The sequence below is a fragment of the Leptinotarsa decemlineata genome, unplaced genomic scaffold (assembly GCF_025532065.1).
Source record: "Leptinotarsa decemlineata unplaced genomic scaffold, Ldec_3_MD MMD2_tig00026317_RagTag_RagTag, whole genome shotgun sequence".
In the NCBI taxonomy this organism is placed as follows: domain Eukaryota; kingdom Metazoa; phylum Arthropoda; class Insecta; order Coleoptera; family Chrysomelidae; genus Leptinotarsa; species Leptinotarsa decemlineata.
The window spans coordinates 2,607,557-2,622,049 of record NW_027412686.1 but is presented as its reverse complement, the minus strand read 5'-3'; the positions used below and the strand labels follow the sequence as shown (position 1 = coordinate 2,622,049).

The 14,493-nt window shown below is 35.5% G+C and overlaps 1 long non-coding RNA gene and 1 other non-coding gene across 2 annotated transcripts in view; one reads left to right on the top strand and one right to left on the bottom strand.

The window, feature by feature from the left end:
• LOC141485372 (uncharacterized) overlaps positions 1-14,493 on the top strand; it is a 288,974-nt gene that overhangs the window by 231,551 nt on the left and 42,930 nt on the right. The window lies entirely within an intron of this gene.
• TRNAV-CAC (transfer RNA valine (anticodon CAC)) lies at positions 14,178-14,250 on the bottom strand. The gene has a single exon. It is a non-coding gene; the product is annotated as a tRNA-Val (tRNA).

The window sequence follows — 14,493 nt, the reverse complement described above, 5'->3', positions numbered from 1 at the left end:
TAGAAGGTAAGTTTTCAGTAATTCAAAAGATGATTCAGATGACGACACCATCATCATTGTTTTTGATGATGAGGAGCGTTAGTCCATACCATTTCATGGATTAATAAATAACAGCCCTTTTCAGGGCTACAATTGAAGACTGAAACAAAAACAGCTCTTTTCAGAGCTATCTTTATACTTTCAAACAGAAACAGGTTCATACCATTGTTAACATTAGGTTAACATCATAGTCTCAAACAAAATGCATGTAAAAGTACCATCATCCCACTCTGTAGTACTTATCATTATATGCATATATATTCAATTATTGACAAATTGACAACTTCAACTTTCAGTTGTGTAAATAATGTAGCCCTGAAAACGGCTGTTGTATTTTTTGACCAGTAGGTCCATGGTTATTGTGTCACAGGTTTGACATTGTTGCATATTACACATGTCGACACACGGGTGAAGTTTGTTGTGGGTCTCTCGCAAGCATCGCACCAATTCTCTCCCAGTTCCATCATAGAAACGGTGTAGTGGGTGTTGATATGATGATACCACCCTCCATTATCGTTTCTAATGGAGTCGAAACGAAAACAACACCAACATAGCTTTTTGATGTTGTCATCAATCGTTCGGATCCGCACATGCGCGTCCATCACGCAATATAAATCCATGGGTTCTTCTAATGTGTCGGTAATGTTGAGCAGTCGTAGACCGATTCTCAAAGCACCATCACTTTCAGTTGAATCAGCTACAACTCCTCCATCATCGCCTTCACCATCCACGACCATCTTAAGCTCTGTCACCATCTTCGTCGCTTTCGTTAGTCTCGTTTTCATCTTCATCGCTTCCGTTAGCCTCATTTTCATCTTCGTCGACTCCAAGGTCAATCTCCTCTTCATCGACTCCAACACCTTCTTCAACTATCACTTCCTCTAGCGGAATGTTGGCATCCTCATCATCTGACTCGCCTATCCATCTATTTGCATCAACAGCAGATATTCTATTCAATGCAGCAACTATTTATTCAGTATTCATCTTGACGTTTTCCCACTGTTGCAGAGAGAATGAATGAACTTCAGGTTCGCAAGTCGACTTATATAATTGTATAGGTAGTGGTGGTGGTAGTGGTACGACTCCCACTTACCATTTGACTCATTTTGAGTGGGAGAGAAGGATATAGCATCTCAAAACATAAGTTGGTATGATGAAGTCATGCTTGTAAGAAGGAGAAGTTATCCCACTATACATTCACATGGTGTGAATTTGTATAAATAGACAATGTCGGTATAGGAGAGAGCAGAGTTTCTATAAGTCATCTCTGAATATTTCTAATCGAATCAGTAAAATGCCGTTTCCAAAATAGTGGAATGAAAAACCAAAAGTGTGCATCTACCCAATGATGATTGCGGGGGCTATTGTGTGCTACTTTTGCCAAATAAGTAGACCTAAGGAAACAATTATTCCATGCACTGATATGTGCAATGAATGTATGTCGCGGATTCAGCAATCACCTCCATCTCATCCACCGAAGCAAACAAAATCAGAATATGTGAGAAGGTTGGTCAACTCTACCCCAATAGGAGAATTAATTTCTTTCAATGTTGGTGTCTAACACATGAACAACAAATATTGAGGAGGAGAATCAAAGAACGTTGCACAACAACAGAGACACATTAACACTTTTGATTTTTATTGTCATTATTGTCCTCTGTTGTTAATAAATATATATATATATATATATATATATATATATATATATATATATATATTTTGAAACTGTCACTTTTGAAAAGTGACAGATCGAAGAGAAAGCCAAAAGGTGTATCTGAAGAAATGAAGGGTGATTTGAAAGCTGAATCGCTATCTTCTTTCAGTCAACTATATCAGTTTGGAGAAATGAAAAAGAAAGCAAAATGCCGCCTTGTAAAGGCACAGATGGCTATTGCTGAACATGAAAAGAGTGAGCGCGCTATTAATGATAATGAGGAAACTTTTCAAGCATTGAATGCCAAGATTGCATTAGCGAAGGTTGAATTAGCTAAAATGTGTAAAGATGCAGATGAACTCCGTTCAAAAATTGTGAAAGATAACCAATTCAATCAAAGTTCGAGAATGCGAGCGCAGGCAGAGCTTGAGGAGTCGACTCAACTTTATGAGACGGCATTATCAGTGAGAGATAATTGGCGAAAAGTGTTGGAGAGTGCATTTCAAAGTGACAGAGATTAGTTTTGGGAATGGTAATGTGTTTCCAATATCGTGAGTTGAAAAATATAAGCGGGAATGGAGTATACAATTAATTTGGTTTGGTATACACAGAACGTTGCGAATGGCTGGGGCAACGTTTACCACTGCAATATTATTCAATTCACATACAAATATTTGAAATGGAAACAATAATGAACTTCAACATTACATTATTCATAAATATATACGTAGATACATTTAAACCATATTTGATACATCAATCCAAGAATTGTTTTCGCTACGAAGGCCTGACCACTTTACATATACTTTATTTTTTCTTCTCTTCAACACCTCAATCAGATATACGTCAGGATTTTCGGTTCGTAATAACTCTTCTTCGCAAAAACATTCTCTAATAAGTTGTTCATTCATATCTTCAAGATTATAGGTCATTGGAGTGGTTTTATTGATTTTAACAATCTTGAAGAGCTCCGTGGTGAAGTTCGCAGTGTAAGACTTTTCAAAAATATTTTTGTACTTGCTTATACGTACAATATCATTCAATTGGAATTTGGGTTCACTTTGTTTTCCTCCAATTCCTTTGATACCTTTGAATTTCAATTTTGTTGTTGAATCAACATTGTTGGGTGCCATACCTATTGTACGATGAACTTTATTGTTATATCTACTAGTTATAGTTGAAAGAATATAGAGCCATTTGATCGTTTTGTATATGTTTGAGGAAAAATTTGGCTTCCTTTAGTACATGTTTCATTGCATTAGTTATTGTACTACCTGTTTTATCTTTAACTGCTACAGTCAACAGATATTTTGAGTAACAATCAATCACTACACGTATATATCGGTATCCTTTATTACTTTTTGCGTGAGGTTGTAGTTTAGCTTAATATATTTGCCATAGATCTGCAAAACCTTTGATGATGGTTATTCTTTTGCGAAAATTACGTCTTGCAGGTCTATGTAATTCATTAATATATTATCTTTTGACATTACTTATTTCATTCTATTTCATTCTATTTCATTCTATTTCAATATGAATAAAGGGAAAAAAAGTGATAATGTTACTGCATTGAATTATTATGTGACAGTGATCATCACTTGTGAATATATTAATATATTATAATGAAAAGAAAAATGAAAATGTCTATGTTTTTTATCACTTTTATTTGTAACTAACGTTACTGCAGTTTCGTCCTATATGGAAATTTTCAAACTTGAACTTCAAGTTTGAAAATGTCCATATAGGACGAAACTGCAGTAACGTTAGTTACAAATAAAAGTGGTGAAAAACAGAAATTTTCATTTCTCTTTTCATCATGATCTCCTACCACGTAGTAACGGCTACATCCATCAATTTAATAATATATTATACCTTCTTCACGTAATTCTTCAATTATTGAAATTATTTCTTTGTCATGTCCAGCATGCCCAGCTGACTTTGATGCTACCAATAGTCGTAAGCGAGCAACTAACTCTATCGGTGAATTCCAGTACACATAATTCACAGGTTTAGAATTATATGTTTTCTTCATTTTCACTCGTTTGAGTGCTCCACCAATTTTACTTCTACTTCTCATTGGATATTGTGGTGAGTCTAATAGAGGTTCGATAACTTCACGACATTTTTTAGAATTTGTCTTTTCAAAATCATTCTTCAGATGATATTTTTTATATGGAGCATTCGTTATTTTCAATATTTTGGAATATACTTAACACATTTCTTCATTATCAACATCTTGCGGATTCTTCAGAAAGATCATATCATACAAGTCTGGACTACCTGCACATTCATTCCTTTTCACTTTATTAGCATCCCAAAGTAAAATGTTTCCATCTTTGAAATGTACCACTAGACTTTCCATTTTCAGCTTTTGTGTAATAGGATCCATACGTACACCAAATGTTCCATCATATGCTGGATTTCTAGATTTTACATTATTCAAATGTTTCGCCAAAATATCTTCACGACTTTCATTCATATTAGGTGAGGAGTCACAATCATCAATCGACTGAAAGAGGAATCATCAAGACTCTATTAGACCGTGCTTTTGGGCTCTGTAATACAAAGGAAGGTCTCGAGAAGGAACTAGACATCATCAAAAATGATCTTCAACTGAATGGCTACTCCAAAGCGATGGTAGAAAAGACTTTGGCTGAAAGACAGCAGGAGCCTCGCAGGGAAGAGAAGCCGTCACAACCAGTGCTTGCACTTTCCTACATCAGAGGATTATTAGAGAGGTTAAGAAGAATTGATTCCAAGTACAACATCAGAACCTGCTTCAGATCCGGTAACACTATCCGTAGCAGCCTCACGAAAACCAGGCCACCAAACGCGGACTGCGATTCCAAGAATTGAATTTACTGGATACCCTGTGAGTGCGGAAAATCCTATATTGGTGAAACTAAGAGACCATTGAATGATCGCATTGCCGAGCACAAGAAACACACACAGCGAAGGGAAAACAGCAAATCAGGAATAGCAGATCATGTTTGGACCCATCAACACAACATCGTGTAGTGCCAAGCTGAGATCTAGCACAGAGAGGAACATTGGTTTAGGAGAAAATTCAAGGAAGCCGCATACATGTTGTCCAACAACGTATTCAGTCAAGCCAACGTAGAAATACGCAACATATCATCAAACGAAAAATGGCCAACTCCCGCCAAAACGGTCATCTCCCACGGAATCAGTGAAGCGGAAAATGGAAAGCGGGAATGAGTGAAAGTACTCGAACGACCTGTAAATAGTCATCTCTCGGAGGAATCAGTCCAGTCATCACCCGAAGACGAATGTAGATACTAACAATCGAAACGTCGTGAACTAACGTGACTTGGAATCTCTCCACTTTTTATTTTTATTTTCTTTTTTCATTTCTTTATTTTTATCTATTCAATTGTTCTATTTTTACTTGTATTTTATTTCACTATTATCTCATTTCAGGTTTATTTTGCTTGATATAACTGTTATTTTCAGCTATTCATTTTTAATTTTTCTTTTTTAGTTGTTTCAAGGATTTCAAATCATTTCATATAGTAGACAATGAAAGTCCGAACTAGTGAAATTCTTCACAAAAAATGTCTTCGAAAAAATAAAAGTTTCCAAAATTCATAACGTGATGTTTTCTAAAATTACATATATTTTTGCGATTCTTAAAAATGAAAGAAATCGCGGATGTTACACTCTAGAAGAGGGATAAACCGCGAACACGTATTTTCGGCTATTGTCCTCATGTTCTTCTTTTTTTGATTTACAAAAAGTTGTCAACAATATATTTGCTCGATTGTCAATATACTTGTTACTTTCTTTTCAAATACAAATACCAAATAAGTACTTATGATGCACTGTTTGGAACTTTTGGTTTAGTAATTAATATTACTGGATTTTAATCCCAACACCAAACAATTATTTTCAACACCTCGACATGAGTTTCAATCACCAAGTGATCATCTTCAAGGGAAATATTGAAGATGATCACTTGGTGATTGAAACACGTTTCGAGGTGAAAATAACGGTTTGGTGTTGGGATTAAACTCCTGTAATAACCAAATGAGTAAGCGTGGGAAATGCCTTCATGAATCGTCGACTTTTCACAAAAACTAATACTAAATTCTCAGAAATATTGCATTATAACGAAAACATTGTTGTCAGGTTGTGATTCTATATATTTCATCATCTTCTATCCAAGTCATAAACACGCAGCTAAATGGTCATAGAATAAAGTACAACGTGTTTCATTCATTGAAGAAACTTCCTGCAATAATGTTTTCAAATGAATATAGAAAATTTGAATTATATTCTGCGACTGAAATTTATGAATGGCAACGTTGCGTACACAGAGATGTTTGTGAGGCGAGATGTTTATGTAGTATAAATATTTTTTTATCTGTTATTATAATTCAGTTATAAAGGTATAGGTCTGTTTCAACGCTGATGACAGTTCTGGAATTTCTGTTATAAAAACTCTAAAATTGGAAACACATTTTTTATTAATATGACAAGTATAATATCTAGAGTAGATATACTTTCTATAGATTTAATCCATTTCTAAACTAGTCGACGTCAATGATTCAATATACTTTATTGTTCAAGAAAAGATATTCTCATTGACAAAGCTTTCTATATTCTAAAATCAGTACATAATTAAGTCTGACAAATATACCACATACCACAAGTCGACAAATACAAAAATTTTCACAACACAAAAAGTCAGCATCATCGTAAAAAAATTATTTACATAGCTTATAATCTAAAATGAATATGAATTGGAGGGGTTATATTTTTAGGAGTGATTAATTTTTTGGGAAAGAAAGTTTTTGGCTTTCTACTACTCCATCTGATACAAAAAAAGGGATGAGAGAATCTTCCAAAGAAAGGAAGGAAATAATCAATTTGAAAATGAGTAACTCTATACATGGATATGTAGATCATGCAAAGAAGTAACTTTCAGATACAAACTGGAAGAAAGTCCTCCTGAAACAGCTACTTTCATATAAACATTGAATTACACAAAAGAAAAAAATATTATTTCGAAACAAATACTTTTATATGAACACTGAATTATACAGAAGATACTTTTCTCTACTCAGTTTGTATTTCGAACATTTGTTGTGGAATAAGAATCAGATATCATTCACATGAGTTCTACTTTGAATGAATGGTAATAAATTGTACTCACATGGAACACTGTCACCCTCACTGGTATACACCGATGTTTCGCCTTAAGACACTTGCCCTAAGGCTCTTCAGTACCAAATTGGTGTATGGAGATTTCTCTCAAACAGGGTGGCAAATTGTTATATATGATTTTTTTCTCATACATTATTGATTTTTTCGTTAATTCTAACTGAGGAATGGGGAGAGGTAAGTTTTTCTCACTATTTGACGAGTGTTATGGATCGGAGACGTTGGACTTGTGCTTATGCTCCAAACATAGACTTTCAAGTATGAAAATGGAAGTTAAATTCAAAATTATTCGTTTTATACATAACGGTTTTCAATGGTCGGTGCATTAAGCTCTGGACATGAATCTGGCTGCTCGTTTCTGCAGGACAAAAACAGAATCGAATAATTTCTTGCTGCAATAACCCCAAAATGCAATACCATATCGCAGGTGTGATTCGATTAGAGAAAAATATGTCACCTTACTCATTGGCAGACCTATCTATATTCCTAGAACAATCATTAACAGTAAATAAAAAAAGAAATTTTATATCAGGTAAAAACAAAGTGATTAGTTTAAGTACTGAAACAAGGTAAATACCATTATAAATCTCAGTTTCATTTCGTGCTGTGAACTGTGATCAATATGGAAAGTGAAAGCAGTCAAAGCAAGCGCGAACGTCCGAATTTATCTGAAGAAGAAATAACTATTATATACACTGGGTATTGTGTGCCTCGTGAACGGAATGAAAATATGTTTCATAACAACGTTATTGATCTGTGTAGTGATTTGACTGAAGTGTCTTGGAGAAGTGTTCACAGAAATCTCAAAACCTTTGAAAAAAGTGAAGGTAAATGTGATAATGTATCTAAAGACATATAAACTAGAGGAAGAAAACAAAGTCAGCTTAACGATTGCCCTAAATATATTATCCATTTTTTCCGAAATGAAATCCCAACCTTGAAAGCAGTCCGGAATATCACGATGTATTTTATTACGCACATTGAAGAAAATAAACATTAAACTTAAGATAATAGGTAGGAAAAGTGCTCTTATAGAAAAAGAAGAAATTGTTCGTGAGGCGGTAAAAGTGGTAAAAAAACGTAGAAAGTTTTGTTGCATAGAAATTACTTGGAAAAAATCCGATAGTATCGTCTTGAAGGTAGAAAGATTTATTATTTGGATAAGACGTAGTTGAATCAAGTCCATACTGTCTCAAAGGTATGGCAAGATTTAGAAATGAAAAGTTTCAAGCTTTCATTGAAGGCCTCACAACAGGATTTGAAGCGCCAGCTGGCAACCTGCCTTGCAATAAAGGGGTGTTTCCTTCTTGTTGGAAGATTTCTCGCGTTCAGCCTATTCCTATAAAGAGCAAGAAAAATCTTCCAAATTATCATACCCCGGTCACTTTGCAATCAGTGATATCAAAAATTATAGAAAAGTCGTAAACTACCATATTCTCAAATTTTTGGAAGGCTTCAATATCTTGAGCGATCATCAATATGGCTTTGGGAAACAAAGTTCAACAGGCGACCTTCTGTCGTATGTCACCCATATTTGGAATAACGCAATCAAGAAACATGGAGAATCAAGAGTTGTTGCGCTCGATATTTCTAAGCCCTTTGACCGTGTGTGGTATGAGGGTTTGCTGGCCAAACTTCAGTGCTTTGGCTTATCAAATCATGTTTGTGTATGGCTCTTCAGCTTCCTGAAAGAACGTTCCCTGCAAGTGGCCATCGATGGATATCTCTCGAATACTTTCACCATCAAGGCTGATGTTCCCAGGGATCCATATTGTATCCAACCCTCTTTTCATTGTACATGAACGACTTATTGGAAACCAAGAATTCAATATATTGCTTTGCTGACGACAGCACACTTGTCTCGTCATTCCATTTGGATTCCAGGACATCGGCTACGGAGGCACCGGCAGCCGGAGGTTGCATATCTTAAAGATGAACTATAAATTGATAGCCTGGAATATCGAGGGAGGAATGGAAGATTCTTTCTCTTCTATAAATTCTTTCAGGAAAACTGTCTTGCCATATTTAATTCCACCAAGAGCGGTACATATCGGAAATACGCGTCGGACTGTGACTGCTCATCGTTTTGAGGTTCAACTCAGTACACCTCGAACTTCACTGTTTATGAACTGTTTCATCTGGAGAACTACGTTTATGTGTAATAAACTTCCTGAGAACGTTTTTCCAAATAGATTTAATCTCCAAAGCGATTCAAAATGTTTTGGAAAACGGCTTGTTACTCTTCGAGCCCAAGAAAACTAGCGACTACCTACGAGGAAATAGACGCGCAAAATTTCGAAAGTTGGTTTTTAAAGATTTTACCAAACCTTCAATCAAACTCTGTCGTCGTTATGGACAATGCGTCCTACCACAGCAGACAATAAGCAGTCACCAACAACTGACTGGCAAAAAGTTGGTAACATTAACTAGCTGTCTCAAAAAAAATCATCATTCGACGATAATATGTTGAAATTCCAATTACCCAATATTGCAAGGAAACATATACCTCAGTTGAAGAAATATGTTGTCCACGAAATGGTTCGTGAGAGGAACGTAATTGTACACCACCTCCCTCCTTAACATTGTGAGCTAAACATGATCGAGCAATATGGGCTCAAATAAAAAAAAAGTGGCGAGGGAAAACTTGACTTTTCAAATGGATGAGGTGAAAGGCCTACTAGCTACTGCGAAAGAAAATGCCACACCCGAGTCATGGAAAAAAATGCATTAGACATGGGATAAAAGAAGAAGGCTAAAAGTGGGATTTCGACATCAGAATCGACATTGCAATTGAACCATTGAATAATAGCGATCGCGATAGTTGCTCATCATCCGAGGAGTGTATTTCAGACGATAATGTATAATACAATACTGTGAGTCATTTTAAACTTTTTGCTGTGGTAGTGGTTTATGTGATATTTTTTTTCGAATATTTGCAGAAGTTCACAATAAAATCAAAACAGACCACTAAGGTTCAATTTTACAAATCGACTTTCTTGATTTTTTTGTTAAATGCTGCAAATAATCGCAAAAACCATAAGATTAATCGAAATATAAAAATTGGAATTTTGGTCTGAAAATTTGAATTCATGCCTTATTAAAGATTATAAACATCATTCATCATTTCACAAAGCTACAAAGGTTGGACGGTAGCCGGTCGGGTTGACGTGAGTGCTTTGCCTAACTCCCCAAATCTACTGTTGTGTAAACCGGTGTAAAATTGTTATCATACAACACATGTTAGGAATAACACGTTGAAAAGTTGGACTTCGTTAGTCCTTAGCTCGCACAAGTGTAGACTTTTGAGAGTTGTCATTCATAGGAAGGCGACAGCTGGTTAACGGAAAAATAGATTTCAACAGACAGGTGGATTTTGTAAATAATATTAATATAGTTAATATAATCAAATTATTATTTGTGAATATAGTTTTTAAATACTAGCAATATATTTGAAATTAATTTTTCGTCATCTGTTTAGTATAATTTCCATACGCCACTGCAAGAGACAGATTGAGGCAAAAACGTCAGTCATTCATGAGAATTTGGTGCTTATAATTTTGGAATTATAGTATAGTTGAATAGATAGGAAAAACTGAATATGAAAATAGGTTTCAAATCTTGATCACTTCAACAACACTGAAAAACGTGATGATGGAAACTGTAATTGACGAAATTCCAAAATGTTTCAAGAAAAGTATGATTAGCGACAATGATCTCACCTCATTATTTACTGTTTTCATTGTTCTAGGTGAAGTGATTAAAACATTTCGTAATTTGAATTGATGACTATAGTGACTGTGGCTATAGACTTTTGAATTTATTTCATACCGTTTCTCAATAATGCAAAACACGCCGACAAATGTGAGTGGTAAATATGTAGAAAATATTTTCTAAGCATTCCATCTATGACAAAGAATTCAATTGTTTCAATGACGAATGATTGCATACAATTATTCCCTAATTCGACTGATTTCTTAAATATTCTTGAACTCCAAATCCAGACGAAATGTTTCTTCCAGGAGATCTCATTTTCACGTCTCGTGCTAACTGCAAACACAAACTGAAATCAAAACAAACAGTAAACGGTATTTTCCAGATTTATCAAAAGAAGCGAAGGCAGCTCGCGGACAGAGGTTGTCACACCCTTTCGGTTAACACATCGGAAATAACAGAGGGTAAAGACTGCTCGCTTCCCCCGGCATCCCCCGAGGACGTTGTATCTGACAACTGACCGCTGATCGCAGTGGCCCCTGACAGTCCGGACCCGACAACCGATGGGATATATGTCGGAAGTTTTTCTTTCCGGGTATTAGGGAATTATTTCTGATGGAGTTTCATCGATATATAGGTGGGGGCTCTGATGAGATCTCTGCGTCTTACGTTATGGAAGGTGACATCTCACATCACCTTTTGTAAAAGGATCGACGGAGGATTAGATGAAATAGATTGTTTTGTCTTCAGGCACAGGATACGATTCTATACTACATATGTTTCCGTATGTCATTGTTGAAGCTTGTTGAAATAGAAATCGATTCGTGAAAATGTGTTGAGCATTCCCTAACAGTGCATTCAGTTGGGCTTTATTTCATCAAATAATAGTAGTACTAATGATAATCAACAAGTGGAATTTAAATTTGCTTCAGTTTTATTCACTCAGGCAACAGTTACAGACTACTACAGGATGATGATCTCCTGATGATGCTAACTTGCATAGCGAAACGGGTGCCATGAGACAGAAGTTTTGTTCTGCTGACAAAAAAGCTTTGGGCTTTGGCCATTCAGCTGTCGGCACGATTCCTTACACCTTAGTTTGGGTAGGCTGGTCCACGGTGGCATGTTTTGCAAAAGCTTTTGGGGAGTTTTAGTTCCCCTCACCCTACTTATTTCTGCCACTGACCAGGAGTCCGGCGACCCCTTCCGTAAGGCCACATTGGCTTCCCGGACAGGGCCTCCAGTCCCCTGGCCGTTCCCCTATCCGCCACCTGGAGACGCGCCCGATAGGTAGCCCAACCCACGGGCAGTCTCGAATATATGGAACTGTTTTTTTTTCGCACAGAAGGAACGTATGGTATGTAAGTCTGTTCAGTAGACATACTTTCGAAGAATGTAGTCTGAAATTTTCATCAACAAACTATTTTTGATGAGTGACAAATTTGACTTTTTTGGATAATTCAGTTTCGAATATATGGAACTATTTTTTTTCGCAGCGAAGGAACTTATGGTACGCAAATCTGTTCACACACGTCAATAGATATACTTTCAAAACATATATTCTGAAATTTTCATCAACGAACTATTTTTGATAAGTTAGAAATTTTATTCGAGTCTTTCCTGTGCATTCGGAATTGTTCAACTCAGTATATTTCAAATGACTCACCTTTGAGTTACAAGTCATGAAATTTTTACCGAGAAATCAATTTTCCAATTTCCATGTACTACCTGTACATGTACTGCATGTACCAATGATTTTTCCGTAATAATATTATACTCTTATTTTACATGTTTTCTGGTATTAATGTAAGTATTGGAATAATTGGCCGATGGAATGAGTTTATGTAGGATGCTGACTCATTTATTCGACATGTTTCAATAATATATCCTGTTTTCAATATGAAAACATCGAAATACAGGTAAAATTATTATTATTTGCAATCTGGCAACACTGTTCGCAAATTTCATTCCAAACCATGTTCGACTGTCCCTAGTCATAAACTGTGGATGAGATGTTGTGGGTAATAAGTGTTTTTGACTATTCAATCAATAAGTTTCATTACAGTATTTTGGAAATTTAAGCGACATCATTAGTACTCAAGGTTTCCTATTAGTTACATCCATGTTTAGGCAAATTCATTGGAATTCGACTTCACATGAAATTATTTTCTTGTATGACAATACAAGTATTCATGTCCGATTCTATATTCATCTTTTATTCAATGAATAATAATAATAAGGTTTGTTCATAATTTAACGCTACGATTATAAAATAGATATATACCTATTTCTCATCACATTATATGGTTATCAATGTTACACAATTTTTTCATGCTGATTAAAATACTTCAGGCATGGATTGAGCTTAATACCATTTTTGACATGAACATATGCCTCCAGATCGATGGTTTGTTGGTATTGAGATACAGGTTATCGAAGTTTCGTTTATTGAGAAATATTTTGAATTTTTCGGATATCTATAAAAAATTCCCTATTTATTACAGAGAATCATATTATATGAAATTTCTTCTTCGTCAACCAAACATTACTGAAAAATACATATTTTCAATTTTAGTAAATTTTAGTAAATTCCGGTAACCCCTAGTAATGCTATTATTTTTAGGAAGGAAGTTTTTGGCTTTCTACTACTTCATCTTGATACAAAAAAAATCTAGGAATCTTCCAAAGAAAAAAAGGAAGCATTCAATAAAAAAAATTACTACAGAAGTTCTTTGGATATCATGCGTCCCAATTCACCAATCATGTTACTAGTTGATAGACAACGTTACTTTGTATTACCGCCTACAATCTACTACCTAAAAGTCTAGAAATGAGGTATTTATTCTATAGCGACAATACTGTGTCGCGCCGTTATCTTAGCTTAGAATTAGTGTCCGACCGAAAGTTCGGTTTCGGTCGAGGTTCGGCAAAAAAACGGGTTTCGGTTTAGTTTCAGTTTCGGCGGCAAACCTGCCGAAACTACGACCGAAACCGGAACTTCATTCGGGAGTTCCCGCGCTGTGATCGGTCATGTTCGGCTCATTGAATTTCATACAAGCGACGAAGACATTTTACCGAGTCCACGTGCTTAATCATGTCATGTCATGACCCGTGACTTATTTTGTGATTTACTTTGTTTATTACATAAATATTAAAAGTACCTATTGTGATATTAGGTAACAACTTAAATAAGTAATTTTATGTTTAATACTTTTGAAAAATCATTAATAATATTCAAAAGAAGGATCTACACCTAGTCAAATAAACACCTCACCTATTTTAAGTATTTTCAAGGTGCAATTAATATTTTTTTCTTAAATAAGGGTTTGTTACGTTGATTATCAATAAGTAAAAATGTCGAACACTGCATAAGGTTTTGATTTAAAGATAAAAAATTAAGACTAACTGATTGTTATAACGTTTCCTTTGTTTTTCCATCATAACATAATTCTTGTGAGGAAGTTTCGGTTTCGGCGGAAACTGAGACCGTTGCCGAAATTCGTTTTCGGTTTCGGTCGTAAAAACCAGTTTCGGTCGGACAGTACTTAGAATGAAAGTGAAGGAGCAGGTACTACCTGGAAGAAAAAGATGGTTCCGCCCGGGATCGAACCGGGGACCTTCTGCGTGTGAAGCAGACGTGATAACCACTACACTACGGGACCGTTAATAGAATTTGCGTTCTATCACATTGTATATTAGTGAACATCGTCAATATATCTGAAACTTCTTACAAACATCTCTTTAAAGCTCTTTTCAGTAACAAAATAGGGTTTCTATCTTTCTACTAGGTACATAAAAAATGAACTGCTTCCGCCCGGGATCGAACTGGGGACCTTCTGCGTGTGAAGCCAAATTCTATCAAGGGGACCGTTGATAGAATTTGGGTTCTATCGCATTGTAAATTA